The sequence below is a fragment of the Ambystoma mexicanum genome, chromosome 1p (assembly GCF_040938575.1).
Source record: "Ambystoma mexicanum isolate Mex_15411 chromosome 1p, UKY_AmexF1_1, whole genome shotgun sequence".
Classification (NCBI taxonomy): Eukaryota; Metazoa; Chordata; class Amphibia; order Caudata; family Ambystomatidae; genus Ambystoma; species Ambystoma mexicanum.
In genome coordinates, this window is record NC_090921.1 from 238,398,651 (window position 1) to 238,417,052 (window position 18,402).

Genomic DNA, 18,402 nt, shown 5'->3' on the forward strand with positions numbered 1-18,402 from the left:
GCCTTCACAAAGCAGCAGGGAGCGCCGTTCCAGATGGGAAACTTGAGACTGGATGTCCAGAAAAGCAAGACGTCAGAAGCGAAACCTTTTTCCTGCAGGGTGTGGCATACCATCCGCTTGCTCATTGCGACAGAGGTGGCACTAATGAAGGAAGAGGTCAACGTTACGTTCTTCTTTAAAATGCAAGGCCAGGAAAAGTGGCAGCGGTGGGATTTGAACCCACGCCTCCGAAGAGACTGGAGCCTTAATCCAGCGCCTTAGACCGCTCGGCCACGCTACCTCCCTGCTAGTCGCCGAAAGCGGAACTTGACCCGTTGCCCGGCCCGCTTTAGTGCTTTGCCTTTTCTCCTTGGAAAGTCTGGAGACAGGCAGTGGAAGGGCAGGCAAACTGTCAGGTGCGCAGAGGAGGGGAGACCATGAGGCAAGGTGGGAGATGGGGGCAAGAAGTAAGAAAAAAACTAATCGCAAGCTAGGGCAGGATTCGGAAAGTGAAGCCGAAAAGGGGCTTAGCATGCAGCCCAGGGGTTTCTTTGACTGTCCTAAGCCCACAGGGACTTTGCCGTCCTCAGCTCATGAGACTTGAGATGGGTAGCTTGATTTGCTGAGGAAATGCGGGATGACAGATTCAACTCTGGAGTCAAACATAGCCCGGAACTATCGCCTTAAACTGAGTTTTAAGCCTGGTGCCGATAAAAAGAAAGAAATTAGCCTTAGATCGGGCAAGCCGTTTGACGGGGGAAAATGAGACCCCCTAGGCCAGCTAGGTGGTCGCTGGATGCTGTGCAGACATCAGCAGCTGTTCATTTCATGCCCTCACGTCTCCTCGTTAGTATAGTGGTCAGTATCCCCGCCTGTCACGCGGGAGACCGGGGTTCAATTCCCTGACGGGGAGGTTAAACCTTTTCTGGATTTTTTTTAGTTCTTGACAAATATTCTTGAAGATTAGGCTGAGTCAAGTAGGGAATGGGTGCCAAGAACTGACTCTTTAAGAAAAAAGCACCGGCAACGCTAGTCATCGTACAATATTTGTGCACAATTGCTTACATTAGGCGGCCGGTCCACTTTATTGAGTCCCCCTCAGCACCATTTAGTGCTCCTGTTGTCTGCGAAGTCCAAATTGTAACCCTGAATCAGTTCCTCTTCTGACCCTTTGTATCATGTTACATGACGAGTAATGATCACCTGTTAGCTTTATCCCTAATTATAACTCTCACTCTTTCCCTGCATCTAACCCTAGCTCTAATCCCATCATTAACCTCGGTCCGGGCACACGCGTGAACCCTTACTCTCATCTCAGCCTCTCCTGGTGATACATCACACCTGGGATCGTTTGCTCCCTGTGGGCTGTGGGAAATTTGCTACCAGCACGCCCTGGAAGTGGGGCTCATTCCGCTGCAACGGGAGGTCTTCCCAGGACGCGTCACAGCTCAACGCAAGAGCTCCTGGGTTTCGAAGGCTCTTGCAGCAAGCCTTCACAAAGCAGCAGGGAGCGCCGTTCCAGATGGGAAACTTGAGACTGGATGTCCAGAAAAGCAAGACGTCAGAAGCGAAACCTTTTTCCTGCAGGGTGTGGCATACCATCCGCTTGCTCATTGCGACAGAGGTGGCACTAATGAAGGAAGAGGTCAACGTTACGTTCTTCTTTAAAATGCAAGGCCAGGAAAAGTGGCAGCGGTGGGATTTGAACCCACGCCTCCGAAGAGACTGGAGCCTTAATCCAGCGCCTTAGACCGCTCGGCCACGCTACCTCCCTGCTAGTCGCCGAAAGCGGAACTTGACCCGTTGCCCGGCCCGCTTTAGTGCTTTGCCTTTTCTCCTTGGAAAGTCTGGAGACAGGCAGTGGAAGGGCAGGCAAACTGTCAGGTGCGCAGAGGAGGGGAGACCATGAGGCAAGGTGGGAGATGGGGGCAAGAAGTAAGAAAAAAACTAATCGCAAGCTAGGGCAGGATTCGGAAAGTGAAGCCGAAAAGGGGCTTAGCATGCAGCCCAGGGGTTTCTTTGACTGTCCTAAGCCCACAGGGACTTTGCCGTCCTCAGCTCATGAGACTTGAGATGGGTAGCTTGATTTGCTGAGGAAATGCGGGATGACAGATTCAACTCTGGAGTCAAACATAGCCCGGAACTATCGCCTTAAACTGAGTTTTAAGCCTGGTGCCGATAAAAAGAAAGAAATTAGCCTTAGATCGGGCAAGCCGTTTGACGGGGGAAAATGAGACCCCCTAGGCCAGCTAGGTGGTCGCTGGATGCTGTGCAGACATCAGCAGCTGTTCATTTCATGCCCTCACGTCTCCTCGTTAGTATAGTGGTCAGTATCCCCGCCTGTGGGTTCAATTCCCCGACGGGGAGGTTAAACCTTTTCTGGATTTTTTTTAGTTCTTGACAAATATTCTTGAAGATTAGGCTGAGTCAAGTAGGGAATGGGTGCCAAGAACTGACTCTTTAAGAAAAAAGCACCGGCAACGCTAGTCATCGTACAATATTTGTGCACAATTGCTTACATTAGGCGGCCGGTCCACTTTATTGAGTCCCCCTCAGCACCATTTAGTGCTCCTGTTGTCTGCGAAGTCCAAATTGTAACCCTGAATCAGTTCCTCTTCTGACCCTTTGTATCATGTTACATGACGAGTAATGATCACCTGTTAGCTTTATCCCTAATTATAACTCTCACTCTTTCCCTGCATCTAACCCTAGCTCTAATCCCATCATTAACCTCGGTCCGGGCACACGCGTGAACCCTTACTCTCATCTCAGCCTCTCCTGGTGATACATCACACCTGGGATCGTTTGCTCCCTATCGGCTGTGGGAAATTTGCTACCAGCACGCCCTGGAAGTGGGGCTCATTCCGCTGCAACGGGAGGTCTTCCCAGGACGCGTCACAGCTCAACGCAAGAGCTCCTGGGTTTCGAAGGCTCTTGCAGCAAGCCTTCACAAAGCAGCAGGGAGCGCCGTTCCAGATGGGAAACTTGAGACTGGATGTCCAGAAAAGCAAGACGTCAGAAGCGAAACCTTTTTCCTGCAGGGTGTGGCATACCATCCGCTTGCTCATTGCGACAGAGGTGGCACTAATGAAGGAAGAGGTCAACGTTACGTTCTTCTTTAAAATGCAAGGCCAGGAAAAGTGGCAGCGGTGGGATTTGAACCCACGCCTCCGAAGAGACTGGAGCCTTAATCCAGCGCCTTAGACCGCTCGGCCACGCTACCTCCCTGCTAGTCGCCGAAAGCGGAACTTGACCCGTTGCCCGGCCCGCTTTAGTGCTTTGCCTTTTCTCCTTGGAAAGTCTGGAGACAGGCAGTGGAAGGGCAGGCAAACTGTCAGGTGCGCAGAGGAGGGGAGACCATGAGGCAAGGTGGGAGATGGGGGCAAGAAGTGAGAAAAAAACTAATCGCAAGCTAGGGCAGGATTCGGAAAGTGAAGCCGAAAAGGGGCTTAGCATGCAGCCCAGGGGTTTCTTTGACTGTCCTAAGCCCACAGGGACTTTGCCGTCCTCAGCTCATGAGACTTGAGATGGGTAGCTTGATTTGCTGAGGAAATGCGGGATGACAGATTCAACTCTGGAGTCAAACATAGCCCGGAACTATCGCCTTAAACTGAGTTTTAAGCCTGGTGCCGATAAAAAGAAAGAAATTAGCCTTAGATCGGGCAAGCCGTTTGACGGGGGAAAATGAGACCCCCTAGGCCAGCTAGGTGGTCGCTGGATGCTGTGCAGACATCAGCAGCTGTTCATTTCATGCCCTCACGTCTCCTCGTTAGTATAGTGGTCAGTATCCCCACCTGTCACGCGGGAGACCGGGGTTCAATTCCCCGACGGGGAGGTTAAACCTTTTCTGGATTTTTTTTAGTTCTTGACAAATATTCTTGAAGATTAGGCTGAGTCAAGTAGGGAATGGGTGCCAAGAACTGACTCTTTAAGAAAAAAGCACCGGCAACGCTAGTCATCGTACAATATTTGTGCACAATTGCTTACATTAGGCGGCCGGTCCACTTTATTGAGTCCCCCTCAGCACCATTTAGTGCTCCTGTTGTCTGCGAAGTCCAAATTGTAACCCTGAATCAGTTCCTCTTCTGACCCTTTGTATCATGTTACATGACGAGTAATGATCACCTGTTAGCTTTATCCCTAATTATAACTCTCACTCTTTCCCTGCATCTAACCCTAGCTCTAATCCCATCATTAACCTCGGTCCGGGCACACGCGTGAACCCCTACTCTCATCTCAGCCTCTCCTGGTGATACATCACACCTGGGATCGTTTGCTCCCTGTGGGCTGTGGGAAATTTGCTACCAGCACGCCCTGGAAGTGGGGCTCATTCCGCTGCAACGGGAGGTCTTCCCAGGACGCGTCACAGCTCAACGCAAGAGCTCCTGGGTTTCGAAGGCTCTTGCAGCAAGCCTTCACAAAGCAGCAGGGAGCGCCGTTCCAGATGGGAAACTTGAGACTGGATGTCCAGAAAAGCAAGACGTCAGAAGCGAAACCTTTTTCCTGCAGGGTGTGGCATACCATCCGCTTGCTCATTGCGACAGAGGTGGCACTAATGAAGGAAGAGGTCAACGTTACGTTCTTCTTTAAAATGCAAGGCCAGGAAAAGTGGCAGCGGTGGGATTTGAACCCACGCCTCCGAAGAGACTGGAGCCTTAATCCAGCGCCTTAGACCGCTCGGCCACGCTACCTCCCTGCTAGTCGCCGAAAGCGGAACTTGACCCGTTGCCCGGCCCGCTTTAGTGCTTTGCCTTTTCTCCTTGGAAAGTCTGGAGACAGGCAGTGGAAGGGCAGGCAAACTGTCAGGTGCGCAGAGGAGGGGAGACCATGAGGCAAGGTGGGAGATGGGGGCAAGAAGTAAGAAAAAAACTAATCGCAAGCTAGGGCAGGATTCGGAAAGTGAAGCCGAAAAGGGGCTTAGCATGCAGCCCAGGGGTTTCTTTGACTGTCCTAAGCCCACAGGGACTTTGCCGTCCTCAGCTCATGAGACTTGAGATGGGTAGCTTGATTTGCTGAGGAAATGCGGGATGACAGATTCAACTCTGGAGTCAAACATAGCCCGGAACTATCGCCTTAAACTGAGTTTTAAGCCTGGTGCCGATAAAAAGAAAGAAATTAGCCTTAGATCGGGCAAGCCGTTTGACGGGGGAAAATGAGACCCCCTAGGCCAGCTAGGTGGTCGCTGGATGCTGTGCAGACATCAGCAGCTGTTCATTTCATGCCCTCACGTCTCCTCGTTAGTATAGTGGTCAGTATCCCCGCCTGTCACGCGGGAGACCGGGGTTCAATTCCCTGACGGGGAGGTTAAACCTTTTCTGGATTTTTTTTAGTTCTTGACAAATATTCTTGAAGATTAGGCTGAGTCAAGTAGGGAATGGGTGCCAAGAACTGACTCTTTAAGAAAAAAGCACCGGCAACGCTAGTCATCGTACAATATTTGTGCACAATTGCTTACATTAGGCGGCCGGTCCACTTTATTGAGTCCCCCTCAGCACCATTTAGTGCTCCTGTTGTCTGCGAAGTCCAAATTGTAACCCTGAATCAGTTCCTCTTCTGACCCTTTGTATCATGTTACATGACGAGTAATGATCACCTGTTAGCTTTATCCCTAATTATAACTCTCACTCTTTCCCTGCATCTAACCCTAGCTCTAATCCCATCATTAACCTCGGTCCGGGCACACGCGTGAACCCTTACTCTCATCTCAGCCTCTCCTGGTGATACATCACACCTGGGATCGTTTGCTCCCTGTGGGCTGTGGGAAATTTGCTACCAGCACGCCCTGGAAGTGGGGCTCATTCCGCTGCAACGGGAGGTCTTCCCAGGACGCGTCACAGCTCAACGCAAGAGCTCCTGGGTTTCGAAGGCTCTTGCAGCAAGCCTTCACAAAGCAGCAGGGAGCGCCGTTCCAGATGGGAAACTTGAGACTGGATGTCCAGAAAAGCAAGACGTCAGAAGCGAAACCTTTTTCCTGCAGGGTGTGGCATACCATCCGCTTGCTCATTGCGACAGAGGTGGCACTAATGAAGGAAGAGGTCAACGTTACGTTCTTCTTTAAAATGCAAGGCCAGGAAAAGTGGCAGCGGTGGGATTTGAACCCACGCCTCCGAAGAGACTGGAGCCTTAATCCAGCGCCTTAGACCGCTCGGCCACGCTACCTCCCTGCTAGTCGCCGAAAGCGGAACTTGACCCGTTGCCCGGCCCGCTTTAGTGCTTTGCCTTTTCTCCTTGGAAAGTCTGGAGACAGGCAGTGGAAGGGCAGGCAAACTGTCAGGTGCGCAGAGGAGGGGAGACCATGAGGCAAGGTGGGAGATGGGGGCAAGAAGTGAGAAAAAAACTAATCGCAAGCTAGGGCAGGATTCGGAAAGTGAAGCCGAAAAGGGGCTTAGCATGCAGCCCAGGGGTTTCTTTGACTGTCCTAAGCCCACAGGGACTTTGCCGTCCTCAGCTCATGAGACTTGAGATGGGTAGCTTGATTTGCTGAGGAAATGCGGGATGACAGATTCAACTCTGGAGTCAAACATAGCCCGGAACTATCGCCTTAAACTGAGTTTTAAGCCTGGTGCCGATAAAAAGAAAGAAATTAGCCTTAGATCGGGCAAGCCGTTTGACGGGGGAAAATGAGACCCCCTAGGCCAGCTAGGTGGTCGCTGGATGCTGTGCAGACATCAGCAGCTGTTCATTTCATGCCCTCACGTCTCCTCGTTAGTATAGTGGTCAGTATCCCCACCTGTCACGCGGGAGACCGGGGTTCAATTCCCCGACGGGGAGGTTAAACCTTTTCTGGATTTTTTTTAGTTCTTGACAAATATTCTTGAAGATTAGGCTGAGTCAAGTAGGGAATGGGTGCCAAGAACTGACTCTTTAAGAAAAAAGCACCGGCAACGCTAGTCATCGTACAATATTTGTGCACAATTGCTTACATTAGGCGGCCGGTCCACTTTATTGAGTCCCCCTCAGCACCATTTAGTGCTCCTGTTGTCTGCGAAGTCCAAATTGTAACCCTGAATCAGTTCCTCTTCTGACCCTTTGTATCATGTTACATGACGAGTAATGATCACCTGTTAGCTTTATCCCTAATTATAACTCTCACTCTTTCCCTGCATCTAACCCTAGCTCTAATCCCATCATTAACCTCGGTCCGGGCACACGCGTGAACCCCTACTCTCATCTCAGCCTCTCCTGGTGATACATCACACCTGGGATCGTTTGCTCCCTGTGGGCTGTGGGAAATTTGCTACCAGCACGCCCTGGAAGTGGGGCTCATTCCGCTGCAACGGGAGGTCTTCCCAGGACGCGTCACAGCTCAACGCAAGAGCTCCTGGGTTTCGAAGGCTCTTGCAGCAAGCCTTCACAAAGCAGCAGGGAGCGCCGTTCCAGATGGGAAACTTGAGACTGGATGTCCAGAAAAGCAAGACGTCAGAAGCGAAACCTTTTTCCTGCAGGGTGTGGCATACCATCCGCTTGCTCATTGCGACAGAGGTGGCACTAATGAAGGAAGAGGTCAACGTTACGTTCTTCTTTAAAATGCAAGGCCAGGAAAAGTGGCAGCGGTGGGATTTGAACCCACGCCTCCGAAGAGACTGGAGCCTTAATCCAGCGCCTTAGACCGCTCGGCCACGCTACCTCCCTGCTAGTCGCCGAAAGCGGAACTTGACCCGTTGCCCGGCCCGCTTTAGTGCTTTGCCTTTTCTCCTTGGAAAGTCTGGAGACAGGCAGTGGAAGGGCAGGCAAACTGTCAGGTGCGCAGAGGAGGGGAGACCATGAGGCAAGGTGGGAGATGGGGGCAAGAAGTAAGAAAAAAACTAATCGCAAGCTAGGGCAGGATTCGGAAAGTGAAGCCGAAAAGGGGCTTAGCATGCAGCCCAGGGGTTTCTTTGACTGTCCTAAGCCCACAGGGACTTTGCCGTCCTCAGCTCATGAGACTTGAGATGGGTAGCTTGATTTGCTGAGGAAATGCGGGATGACAGATTCAACTCTGGAGTCAAACATAGCCCGGAACTATCGCCTTAAACTGAGTTTTAAGCCTGGTGCCGATAAAAAGAAAGAAATTAGCCTTAGATCGGGCAAGCCGTTTGACGGGGGAAAATGAGACCCCCTAGGCCAGCTAGGTGGTCGCTGGATGCTGTGCAGACATCAGCAGCTGTTCATTTCATGCCCTCACGTCTCCTCGTTAGTATAGTGGTCAGTATCCCCGCCTGTCACGCGGGAGACCGGGGTTCAATTCCCCGACGGGGAGGTTAAACCTTTTCTGGATTTTTTTTAGTTCTTGACAAATATTCTTGAAGATTAGGCTGAGTCAAGTAGGGAATGGGTGCCAAGAACTGACTCTTTAAGAAAAAAGCACCGGCAACGCTAGTCATCGTACAATATTTGTGCACAATTGCTTACATTAGGCGGCCGGTCCACTTTATTGAGTCCCCCTCAGCACCATTTAGTGCTCCTGTTGTCTGCGAAGTCCAAATTGTAACCCTGAATCAGTTCCTCTTCTGACCCTTTGTATCATGTTACATGACGAGTAATGATCACCTGTTAGCTTTATCCCTAATTATAACTCTCACTCTTTCCCTGCATCTAACCCTAGCTCTAATCCCATCATTAACCTCGGTCCGGGCACACGCGTGAACCCTTACTCTCATCTCAGCCTCTCCTGGTGATACATCACACCTGGGATCGTTTGCTCCCTGTGGGCTGTGGGAAATTTGCTACCAGCACGCCCTGGAAGTGGGGCTCATTCCGCTGCAACGGGAGGTCTTCCCAGGACGCGTCACAGCTCAACGCAAGAGCTCCTGGGTTTCGAAGGCTCTTGCAGCAAGCCTTCACAAAGCAGCAGGGAGCGCCGTTCCAGATGGGAAACTTGAGACTGGATGTCCAGAAAAGCAAGACGTCAGAAGCGAAACCTTTTTCCTGCAGGGTGTGGCATACCATCCGCTTGCTCATTGCGACAGAGGTGGCACTAATGAAGGAAGAGGTCAACGTTACGTTCTTCTTTAAAATGCAAGGCCAGGAAAAGTGGCAGCGGTGGGATTTGAACCCACGCCTCCGAAGAGACTGGAGCCTTAATCCAGCGCCTTAGACCGCTCGGCCACGCTACCTCCCTGCTAGTCGCCGAAAGCGGAACTTGACCCGTTGCCCGGCCCGCTTTAGTGTTTTGCCTTTTCTCCTTGGAAAGTCTGGAGACAGGCAGTGGAAGGGCAGGCAAACTGTCAGGTGCGCAGAGGAGGGGAGACCATGAGGCAAGGTGGGAGATGGGGGCAAGAAGTAAGAAAAAAACTAATCGCAAGCTAGGGCAGGATTCGGAAAGTGAAGCCGAAAAGGGGCTTAGCATGCAGCCCAGGGGTTTCTTTGACTGTCCTAAGCCCACAGGGACTTTGCCGTCCTCAGCTCATGAGACTTGAGATGGGTAGCTTGATTTGCTGAGGAAATGCGGGATGACAGATTCAACTCTGGAGTCAAACATAGCCCGGAACTATCGCCTTAAACTGAGTTTTAAGCCTGGTGCCGATAAAAAGAAAGAAATTAGCCTTAGATCGGGCAAGCCGTTTGACGGGGGAAAATGAGACCCCCTAGGCCAGCTAGGTGGTCGCTGGATGCTGTGCAGACATCAGCAGCTGTTCATTTCATGCCCTCACGTCTCCTCGTTAGTATAGTGGTCAGTATCCCCGCCTGTCACGCGGGAGACCGGGGTTCAATTCCCCGACGGGGAGGTTAAACCTTTTCTGGATTTTTTTTAGTTCTTGACAAATATTCTTGAAGATTAGGCTGAGTCAAGTAGGGAATGGGTGCCAAGAACTGACTCTTTAAGAAAAAAGCACCGGCAACGCTAGTCATCGTACAATATTTGTGCACAATTGCTTACATTAGGCGGCCGGTCCACTTTATTGAGTCCCCCTCAGCACCATTTAGTGCTCCTGTTGTCTGCGAAGTCCAAATTGTAACCCTGAATCAGTTCCTCTTCTGACCCTTTGTATCATGTTACATGACGAGTAATGATCACCTGTTAGCTTTATCCCTAATTATAACTCTCACTCTTTCCCTGCATCTAACCCTAGCTCTAATCCCATCATTAACCTCGGTCCGGGCACACGCGTGAACCCTTACTCTCATCTCAGCCTCTCCTGGTGATACATCACACCTGGGATCGTTTGCTCCCTGTGGGCTGTGGGAAATTTGCTACCAGCACGCCCTGGAAGTGGGGCTCATTCCGCTGCAACGGGAGGTCTTCCCAGGACGCGTCACAGCTCAACGCAAGAGCTCCTGGGTTTCGAAGGCTCTTGCAGCAAGCCTTCACAAAGCAGCAGGGAGCGCCGTTCCAGATGGGAAACTTGAGACTGGATGTCCAGAAAAGCAAGACGTCAGAAGCGAAACCTTTTTCCTGCAGGGTGTGGCATACCATCCGCTTGCTCATTGCGACAGAGGTGGCACTAATGAAGGAAGAGGTCAACGTTACGTTCTTCTTTAAAATGCAAGGCCAGGAAAAGTGGCAGCGGTGGGATTTGAACCCACGCCTCCGAAGAGACTGGAGCCTTAATCCAGCGCCTTAGACCGCTCGGCCACGCTACCTCCCTGCTAGTCGCCGAAAGCGGAACTTGACCCGTTGCCCGGCCCGCTTTAGTGCTTTGCCTTTTCTCCTTGGAAAGTCTGGAGACAGGCAATGGAAGGGCAGGCAAACTGTCAGGTGCGCAGAGGAGGGGAGACCATGAGGCAAGGTGGGAGATGGGGGCAAGAAGTGAGAAAAAAACTAATCGCAAGCTAGGGCAGGATTCGGAAAGTGAAGCCGAAAAGGGGCTTAGCATGCAGCCCAGGGGTTTCTTTGACTGTCCTAAGCCCACAGGGACTTTGCCGCCCTCAGCTCATGAGACTTGAGATGGGTAGCTTGATTTGCTGAGGAAATGCGGGATGACAGATTCAACTCTGGAGTCAAACATAGCCCGGAACTATCGCCTTAAACTGAGTTTTAAGCCTGGTGCCGATAAAAAGAAAGAAATTAGCCTTAGATCGGGCAAGCCGTTTGACGGGGGAAAATGAGACCCCCCTAGGCCAGCTAGGTGGTCGCTGGATGCTGTGCAGACATCAGCAGCTGTTCATTTCATGCCCTCACGTCTCCTCGTTAGTATAGTGGTCAGTATCCCCGCCTGTCACGCGGGAGACCGGGGTTCAATTCCCCGACGGGGAGGTTAAACCTTTTCTGGATTTTTTTTAGTTCTTGACAAATATTCTTGAAGATTAGGCTGAGTCAAGTAGGGAATGGGTGCCAAGAACTGACTCTTTAAGAAAAAAGCACCGGCAACGCTAGTCATCGTACAATATTTGTGCACAATTGCTTACATTAGGCGGCCGGTCCACTTTATTGAGTCCCCCTCAGCACCATTTAGTGCTCCTGTTGTCTGCGAAGTCCAAATTGTAACCCTGAATCAGTTCCTCTTCTGACCCTTTGTATCATGTTACATGACGAGTAATGATCACCTGTTAGCTTTATCCCTAATTATAACTCTCACTCTTTCCCTGCATCTAACCCTAGCTCTAATCCCATCATTAACCTCGGTCCGGGCACACGCGTGAACCCTTACTCTCATCTCAGCCTCTCCTGGTGATACATCACACCTGGGATCGTTTGCTCCCTGTGGGCTGTGGGAAATTTGCTACCAGCACGCCCTGGAAGTGGGGCTCATTCCGCTGCAACGGGAGGTCTTCCCAGGACGCGTCACAGCTCAACGCAAGAGCTCCTGGGTTTCGAAGGCTCTTGCAGCAAGCCTTCACAAAGCAGCAGGGAGCGCCGTTCCAGATGGGAAACTTGAGACTGGATGTCCAGAAAAGCAAGACGTCAGAAGCGAAACCTTTTTCCTGCAGGGTGTGGCATACCATCCGCTTGCTCATTGCGACAGAGGTGGCACTAATGAAGGAAGAGGTCAACGTTACGTTCTTCTTTAAAATGCAAGGCCAGGAAAAGTGGCAGCGGTGGGATTTGAACCCACGCCTCCGAAGAGACTGGAGCCTTAATCCAGCGCCTTAGACCGCTCGGCCACGCTACCTCCCTGCTAGTCGCCGAAAGCGGAACTTGACCCGTTGCCCGGCCCGCTTTAGTGTTTTGCCTTTTCTCCTTGGAAAGTCTGGAGACAGGCAGTGGAAGGGCAGGCAAACTGTCAGGTGCGCAGAGGAGGGGAGACCATGAGGCAAGGTGGGAGATGGGGGCAAGAAGTAAGAAAAAAACTAATCGCAAGCTAGGGCAGGATTCGGAAAGTGAAGCCGAAAAGGGGCTTAGCATGCAGCCCAGGGGTTTCTTTGACTGTCCTAAGCCCACAGGGACTTTGCCGTCCTCAGCTCATGAGACTTGAGATGGGTAGCTTGATTTGCTGAGGAAATGCGGGATGACAGATTCAACTCTGGAGTCAAACATAGCCCGGAACTATCGCCTTAAACTGAGTTTTAAGCCTGGTGCCGATAAAAAGAAAGAAATTAGCCTTAGATCGGGCAAGCCGTTTGACGGGGGAAAATGAGACCCCCTAGGCCAGCTAGGTGGTCGCTGGATGCTGTGCAGACATCAGCAGCTGTTCATTTCATGCCCTCACGTCTCCTCGTTAGTATAGTGGTCAGTATCCCCGCCTGTCACGCGGGAGACCGGGGTTCAATTCCCCGACGGGGAGGTTAAACCTTTTCTGGATTTTTTTTAGTTCTTGACAAATATTCTTGAAGATTAGGCTGAGTCAAGTAGGGAATGGGTGCCAAGAACTGACTCTTTAAGAAAAAAGCACCGGCAACGCTAGTCATCGTACAATATTTGTGCACAATTGCTTACATTAGGCGGCCGGTCCACTTTATTGAGTCCCCCTCAGCACCATTTAGTGCTCCTGTTGTCTGCGAAGTCCAAATTGTAACCCTGAATCAGTTCCTCTTCTGACCCTTTGTATCATGTTACATGACGAGTAATGATCACCTGTTAGCTTTATCCCTAATTATAACTCTCACTCTTTCCCTGCATCTAACCCTAGCTCTAATCCCATCATTAACCTCGGTCCGGGCACACGCGTGAACCCCTACTCTCATCTCAGCCTCTCCTGGTGATACATCACACCTGGGATCGTTTGCTCCCTGTGGGCTGTGGGAAATTTGCTACCAGCACGCCCTGGAAGTGGGGCTCATTCCGCTGCAACGGGAGGTCTTCCCAGGACGCGTCACAGCTCAACGCAAGAGCTCCTGGGTTTCGAAGGCTCTTGCAGCAAGCCTTCACAAAGCAGCAGGGAGCGCCGTTCCAGATGGGAAACTTGAGACTGGATGTCCAGAAAAGCAAGACGTCAGAAGCGAAACCTTTTTCCTGCAGGGTGTGGCATACCATCCGCTTGCTCATTGCGACAGAGGTGGCACTAATGAAGGAAGAGGTCAACGTTACGTTCTTCTTTAAAATGCAAGGCCAGGAAAAGTGGCAGCGGTGGGATTTGAACCCACGCCTCCGAAGAGACTGGAGCCTTAATCCAGCGCCTTAGACCGCTCGGCCACGCTACCTCCCTGCTAGTCGCCGAAAGCGGAACTTGACCCGTTGCCCGGCCCGCTTTAGTGCTTTGCCTTTTCTCCTTGGAAAGTCTGGAGACAGGCAGTGGAAGGGCAGGCAAACTGTCAGGTGCGCAGAGGAGGGGAGACCATGAGGCAAGGTGGGAGATGGGGGCAAGAAGTAAGAAAAAAACTAATCGCAAGCTAGGGCAGGATTCGGAAAGTGAAGCCGAAAAGGGGCTTAGCATGCAGCCCAGGGGTTTCTTTGACTGTCCTAAGCCCACAGGGACTTTGCCGTCCTCAGCTCATGAGACTTGAGATGGGTAGCTTGATTTGCTGAGGAAATGCGGGATGACAGATTCAACTCTGGAGTCAAACATAGCCCGGAACTATCGCCTTAAACTGAGTTTTAAGCCTGGTGCCGATAAAAAGAAAGAAATTAGCCTTAGATCGGGCAAGCCGTTTGACGGGGGAAAATGAGACCCCCTAGGCCAGCTAGGTGGTCGCTGGATGCTGTGCAGACATCAGCAGCTGTTCATTTCATGCCCTCACGTCTCCTCGTTAGTATAGTGGTCAGTATCCCCGCCTGTCACGCGGGAGACCGGGGTTCAATTCCCCGACGGGGAGGTTAAACCTTTTCTGGATTTTTTTTAGTTCTTGACAAATATTCTTGAAGATTAGGCTGAGTCAAGTAGGGAATGGGTGCCAAGAACTGACTCTTTAAGAAAAAAGCACCGGCAACGCTAGTCATCGTACAATATTTGTGCACAATTGCTTACATTAGGCGGCCGGTCCACTTTATTGAGTCCCCCTCAGCACCATTTAGTGCTCCTGTTGTCTGCGAAGTCCAAATTGTAACCCTGAATCAGTTCCTCTTCTGACCCTTTGTATCATGTTACATGACGAGTAATGATCACCTGTTAGCTTTATCCCTAATTATAACTCTCACTCTTTCCCTGCATCTAACCCTAGCTCTAATCCCATCATTAACCTCGGTCCGGGCACACGCGTGAACCCTTACTCTCATCTCAGCCTCTCCTGGTGATACATCACACCTGGGATCGTTTGCTCCCTGTGGGCTGTGGGAAATTTGCTACCAGCACGCCCTGGAAGTGGGGCTCATTCCGCTGCAACGGGAGGTCTTCCCAGGACGCGTCACAGCTCAACGCAAGAGCTCCTGGGTTTCGAAGGCTCTTGCAGCAAGCCTTCACAAAGCAGCAGGGAGCGCCGTTCCAGATGGGAAACTTGAGACTGGATGTCCAGAAAAGCAAGACGTCAGAAGCGAAACCTTTTTCCTGCAGGGTGTGGCATACCATCCGCTTGCTCATTGCGACAGAGGTGGCACTAATGAAGGAAGAGGTCAACGTTACGTTCTTCTTTAAAATGCAAGGCCAGGAAAAGTGGCAGCGGTGGGATTTGAACCCACGCCTCCGAAGAGACTGGAGCCTTAATCCAGCGCCTTAGACCGCTCGGCCACGCTACCTCCCTGCTAGTCGCCGAAAGCGGAACTTGACCCGTTGCCCGGCCCGCTTTAGTGTTTTGCCTTTTCTCCTTGGAAAGTCTGGAGACAGGCAGTGGAAGGGCAGGCAAACTGTCAGGTGCGCAGAGGAGGGGAGACCATGAGGCAAGGTGGGAGATGGGGGCAAGAAGTAAGAAAAAAACTAATCGCAAGCTAGGGCAGGATTCGGAAAGTGAAGCCGAAAAGGGGCTTAGCATGCAGCCCAGGGGTTTCTTTGACTGTCCTAAGCCCACAGGGACTTTGCCGTCCTCAGCTCATGAGACTTGAGATGGGTAGCTTGATTTGCTGAGGAAATGCGGGATGACAGATTCAACTCTGGAGTCAAACATAGCCCGGAACTATCGCCTTAAACTGAGTTTTAAGCCTGGTGCCGATAAAAAGAAAGAAATTAGCCTTAGATCGGGCAAGCCGTTTGACGGGGGAAAATGAGACCCCCTAGGCCAGCTAGGTGGTCGCTGGATGCTGTGCAGACATCAGCAGCTGTTCATTTCATGCCCTCACGTCTCCTCGTTAGTATAGTGGTCAGTATCCCCGCCTGTCACGCGGGAGACCGGGGTTCAATTCCCCGACGGGGAGGTTAAACCTTTTCTGGATTTTTTTTAGTTCTTGACAAATATTCTTGAAGATTAGGCTGAGTCAAGTAGGGAATGGGTGCCAAGAACTGACTCTTTAAGAAAAAAGCACCGGCAACGCTAGTCATCGTACAATATTTGTGCACAATTGCTTACATTAGGCGGCCGGTCCACTTTATTGAGTCCCCCTCAGCACCATTTAGTGCTCCTGTTGTCTGCGAAGTCCAAATTGTAACCCTGAATCAGTTCCTCTTCTGACCCTTTGTATCATGTTACATGACGAGTAATGATCACCTGTTAGCTTTATCCCTAATTATAACTCTCACTCTTTCCCTGCATCTAACCCTAGCTCTAATCCCATCATTAACCTCGGTCCGGGCACACGCGTGAACCCTTACTCTCATCTCAGCCTCTCCTGGTGATACATCACACCTGGGATCGTTTGCTCCCTGTGGGCTGTGGGAAATTTGCTACCAGCACGCCCTGGAAGTGGGGCTCATTCCGCTGCAACGGGAGGTCTTCCCAGGACGCGTCACAGCTCAACGCAAGAGCTCCTGGGTTTCGAAGGCTCTTGCAGCAAGCCTTCACAAAGCAGCAGGGAGCGCCGTTCCAGATGGGAAACTTGAGACTGGATGTCCAGAAAAGCAAGACGTCAGAAGCGAAACCTTTTTCCTGCAGGGTGTGGCATACCATCCGCTTGCTCATTGCGACAGAGGTGGCACTAATGAAGGAAGAGGTCAACGTTACGTTCTTCTTTAAAATGCAAGGCCAGGAAAAGTGGCAGCGGTGGGATTTGAACCCACGCCTCCGAAGAGACTGGAGCCTTAATCCAGCGCCTTAGACCGCTCGGCCACGCTACCTCCCTGCTAGTCGCCGAAAGCGGAACTTGACCCGTTGCCCGGCCCGCTTTAGTGCTTTGCCTTTTCTCCTTGGAAAGTCTGGAGACAGGCAATGGAAGGGCAGGCAAACTGTCAGGTGCGCAGAGGAGGGGAGACCATGAGGCAAGGTGGGAGATGGGGGCAAGAAGTGAGAAAAAAACTAATCGCAAGCTAGGGCAGGATTCGGAAAGTGAAGCCGAAAAGGGGCTTAGCATGCAGCCCAGGGGTTTCTTTGACTGTCCTAAGCCCACAGGGACTTTGCCGCCCTCAGCTCATGAGACTTGAGATGGGTAGCTTGATTTGCTGAGGAAATGCGGGATGACAGATTCAACTCTGGAGTCAAACATAGCCCGGAACTATCGCCTTAAACTGAGTTTTAAGCCTGGTGCCGATAAAAAGAAAGAAATTAGCCTTAGATCGGGCAAGCCGTTTGACGGGGGAAAATGAGACCCCCCTAGGCCAGCTAGGTGGTCGCTGGATGCTGTGCAGACATCAGCAGCTGTTCATTTCATGCCCTCACGTCTCCTCGTTAGTATAGTGGTCAGTATCCCCGCCTGTCACGCGGGAGACCGGGGTTCAATTCCCCGACGGGGAGGTTAAACCTTTTCTGGATTTTTTTTAGTTCTTGACAAATATTCTTGAAGATTAGGCTGAGTCAAGTAGGGAATGGGTGCCAAGAACTGACTCTTTAAGAAAAAAGCACCGGCAACGCTAGTCATCGTACAATATTTGTGCACAATTGCTTACATTAGGCGGCCGGTCCACTTTATTGAGTCCCCCTCAGCACCATTTAGTGCTCCTGTTGTCTGCGAAGTCCAAATTGTAACCCTGAATCAGTTCCTCTTCTGACCCTTTGTATCATGTTACATGACGAGTAATGATCACCTGTTAGCTTTATCCCTAATTATAACTCTCACTCTTTCCCTGCATCTAACCCTAGCTCTAATCCCATCATTAACCTCGGTCCGGGCACACGCGTGAACCCTTACTCTCATCTCAGCCTCTCCTGGTGATACATCACACCTGGGATCGTTTGCTCCCTGTGGGCTGTGGGAAATTTGCTACCAGCACGCCCTGGAAGTGGGGCTCATTCCGCTGCAACGGGAGGTCTTCCCAGGACGCGTCACAGCTCAACGCAAGAGCTCCTGGGTTTCGAAGGCTCTTGCAGCAAGCCTTCACAAAGCAGCAGGGAGCGCCGTTCCAGATGGGAAACTTGAGACTGGATGTCCAGAAAAGCAAGACGTCAGAAGCGAAACCTTTTTCCTGCAGGGTGTGGCATACCATCCGCTTGCTCATTGCGACAGAGGTGGCACTAATGAAGGAAGAGGTCAACGTTACGTTCTTCTTTAAAATGCAAGGCCAGGAAAAGTGGCAGCGGTGGGATTTGAACCCACGCCTCCGAAGAGACTGGAGCCTTAATCCAGCGCCTTAGACCGCTCGGCCACGCTACCTCCCTGCTAGTCGCCGAAAGCGGAACTTGACCCGTTGCCCGGCCCGCTTTAGTGTTTTGCCTTTTCTCCTTGGAAAGTCTGGAGACAGGCAGTGGAAGGGCAGGCAAACTGTCAGGTGCGCAGAGGAGGGGAGACCATGAGGCAAGGTGGGAGATGGGGGCAAGAAGTAAGAAAAAAACTAATCGCAAGCTAGGGCAGGATTCGGAAAGTGAAGCCGAAAAGGGGCTTAGCATGCAGCCCAGGGGTTTCTTTGACTGTCCTAAGCCCACAGGGACTTTGCCGTCCTCAGCTCATGAGACTTGAGATGGGTAGCTTGATTTGCTGAGGAAATGCGGGATGACAGATTCAACTCTGGAGTCAAACATAGCCCGGAACTATCGCCTTAAACTGAGTTTTAAGCCTGGTGCCGATAAAAAGAAAGAAATTAGCCTTAGATCGGGCAAGCCGTTTGACGGGGGAAAATGAGACCCCCTAGGCCAGCTAGGTGGTCGCTGGATGCTGTGCAGACATCAGCAGCT

General features: G+C 51.4%; 7 non-coding genes across 7 annotated transcripts; all 7 read left to right on the forward strand.

The window, feature by feature from the left end:
* The first annotated feature begins 8,146 nt into the window (after nt 1-8,146).
* On the forward strand, nt 8,147-8,218 carry TRNAD-GUC (transfer RNA aspartic acid (anticodon GUC)). The gene has a single exon. It is a non-coding gene; the product is annotated as a tRNA-Asp (tRNA).
* A 1,396-nt stretch (nt 8,219-9,614) lies between these two features.
* TRNAD-GUC (transfer RNA aspartic acid (anticodon GUC)) lies at nt 9,615-9,686 on the forward strand. Its single transcript has one exon. It is a non-coding gene; the product is annotated as a tRNA-Asp (tRNA).
* Nucleotides 9,687-11,083: 1,397 nt separating this feature from the next.
* Nucleotides 11,084-11,155, forward strand: TRNAD-GUC (transfer RNA aspartic acid (anticodon GUC)). Its single transcript has one exon. It is a non-coding gene; the product is annotated as a tRNA-Asp (tRNA).
* Nucleotides 11,156-12,551: 1,396 nt separating this feature from the next.
* TRNAD-GUC (transfer RNA aspartic acid (anticodon GUC)) lies at nt 12,552-12,623 on the forward strand. Its single transcript has one exon. It is a non-coding gene; the product is annotated as a tRNA-Asp (tRNA).
* A 1,396-nt stretch (nt 12,624-14,019) lies between these two features.
* On the forward strand, nt 14,020-14,091 carry TRNAD-GUC (transfer RNA aspartic acid (anticodon GUC)). Its single transcript has one exon. It is a non-coding gene; the product is annotated as a tRNA-Asp (tRNA).
* A 1,396-nt stretch (nt 14,092-15,487) lies between these two features.
* On the forward strand, nt 15,488-15,559 carry TRNAD-GUC (transfer RNA aspartic acid (anticodon GUC)). Its single transcript has one exon. It is a non-coding gene; the product is annotated as a tRNA-Asp (tRNA).
* A 1,397-nt stretch (nt 15,560-16,956) lies between these two features.
* TRNAD-GUC (transfer RNA aspartic acid (anticodon GUC)) lies at nt 16,957-17,028 on the forward strand. Its single transcript has one exon. It is a non-coding gene; the product is annotated as a tRNA-Asp (tRNA).
* The last annotated feature ends 1,374 nt before the right edge of the window (nt 17,029-18,402 follow it).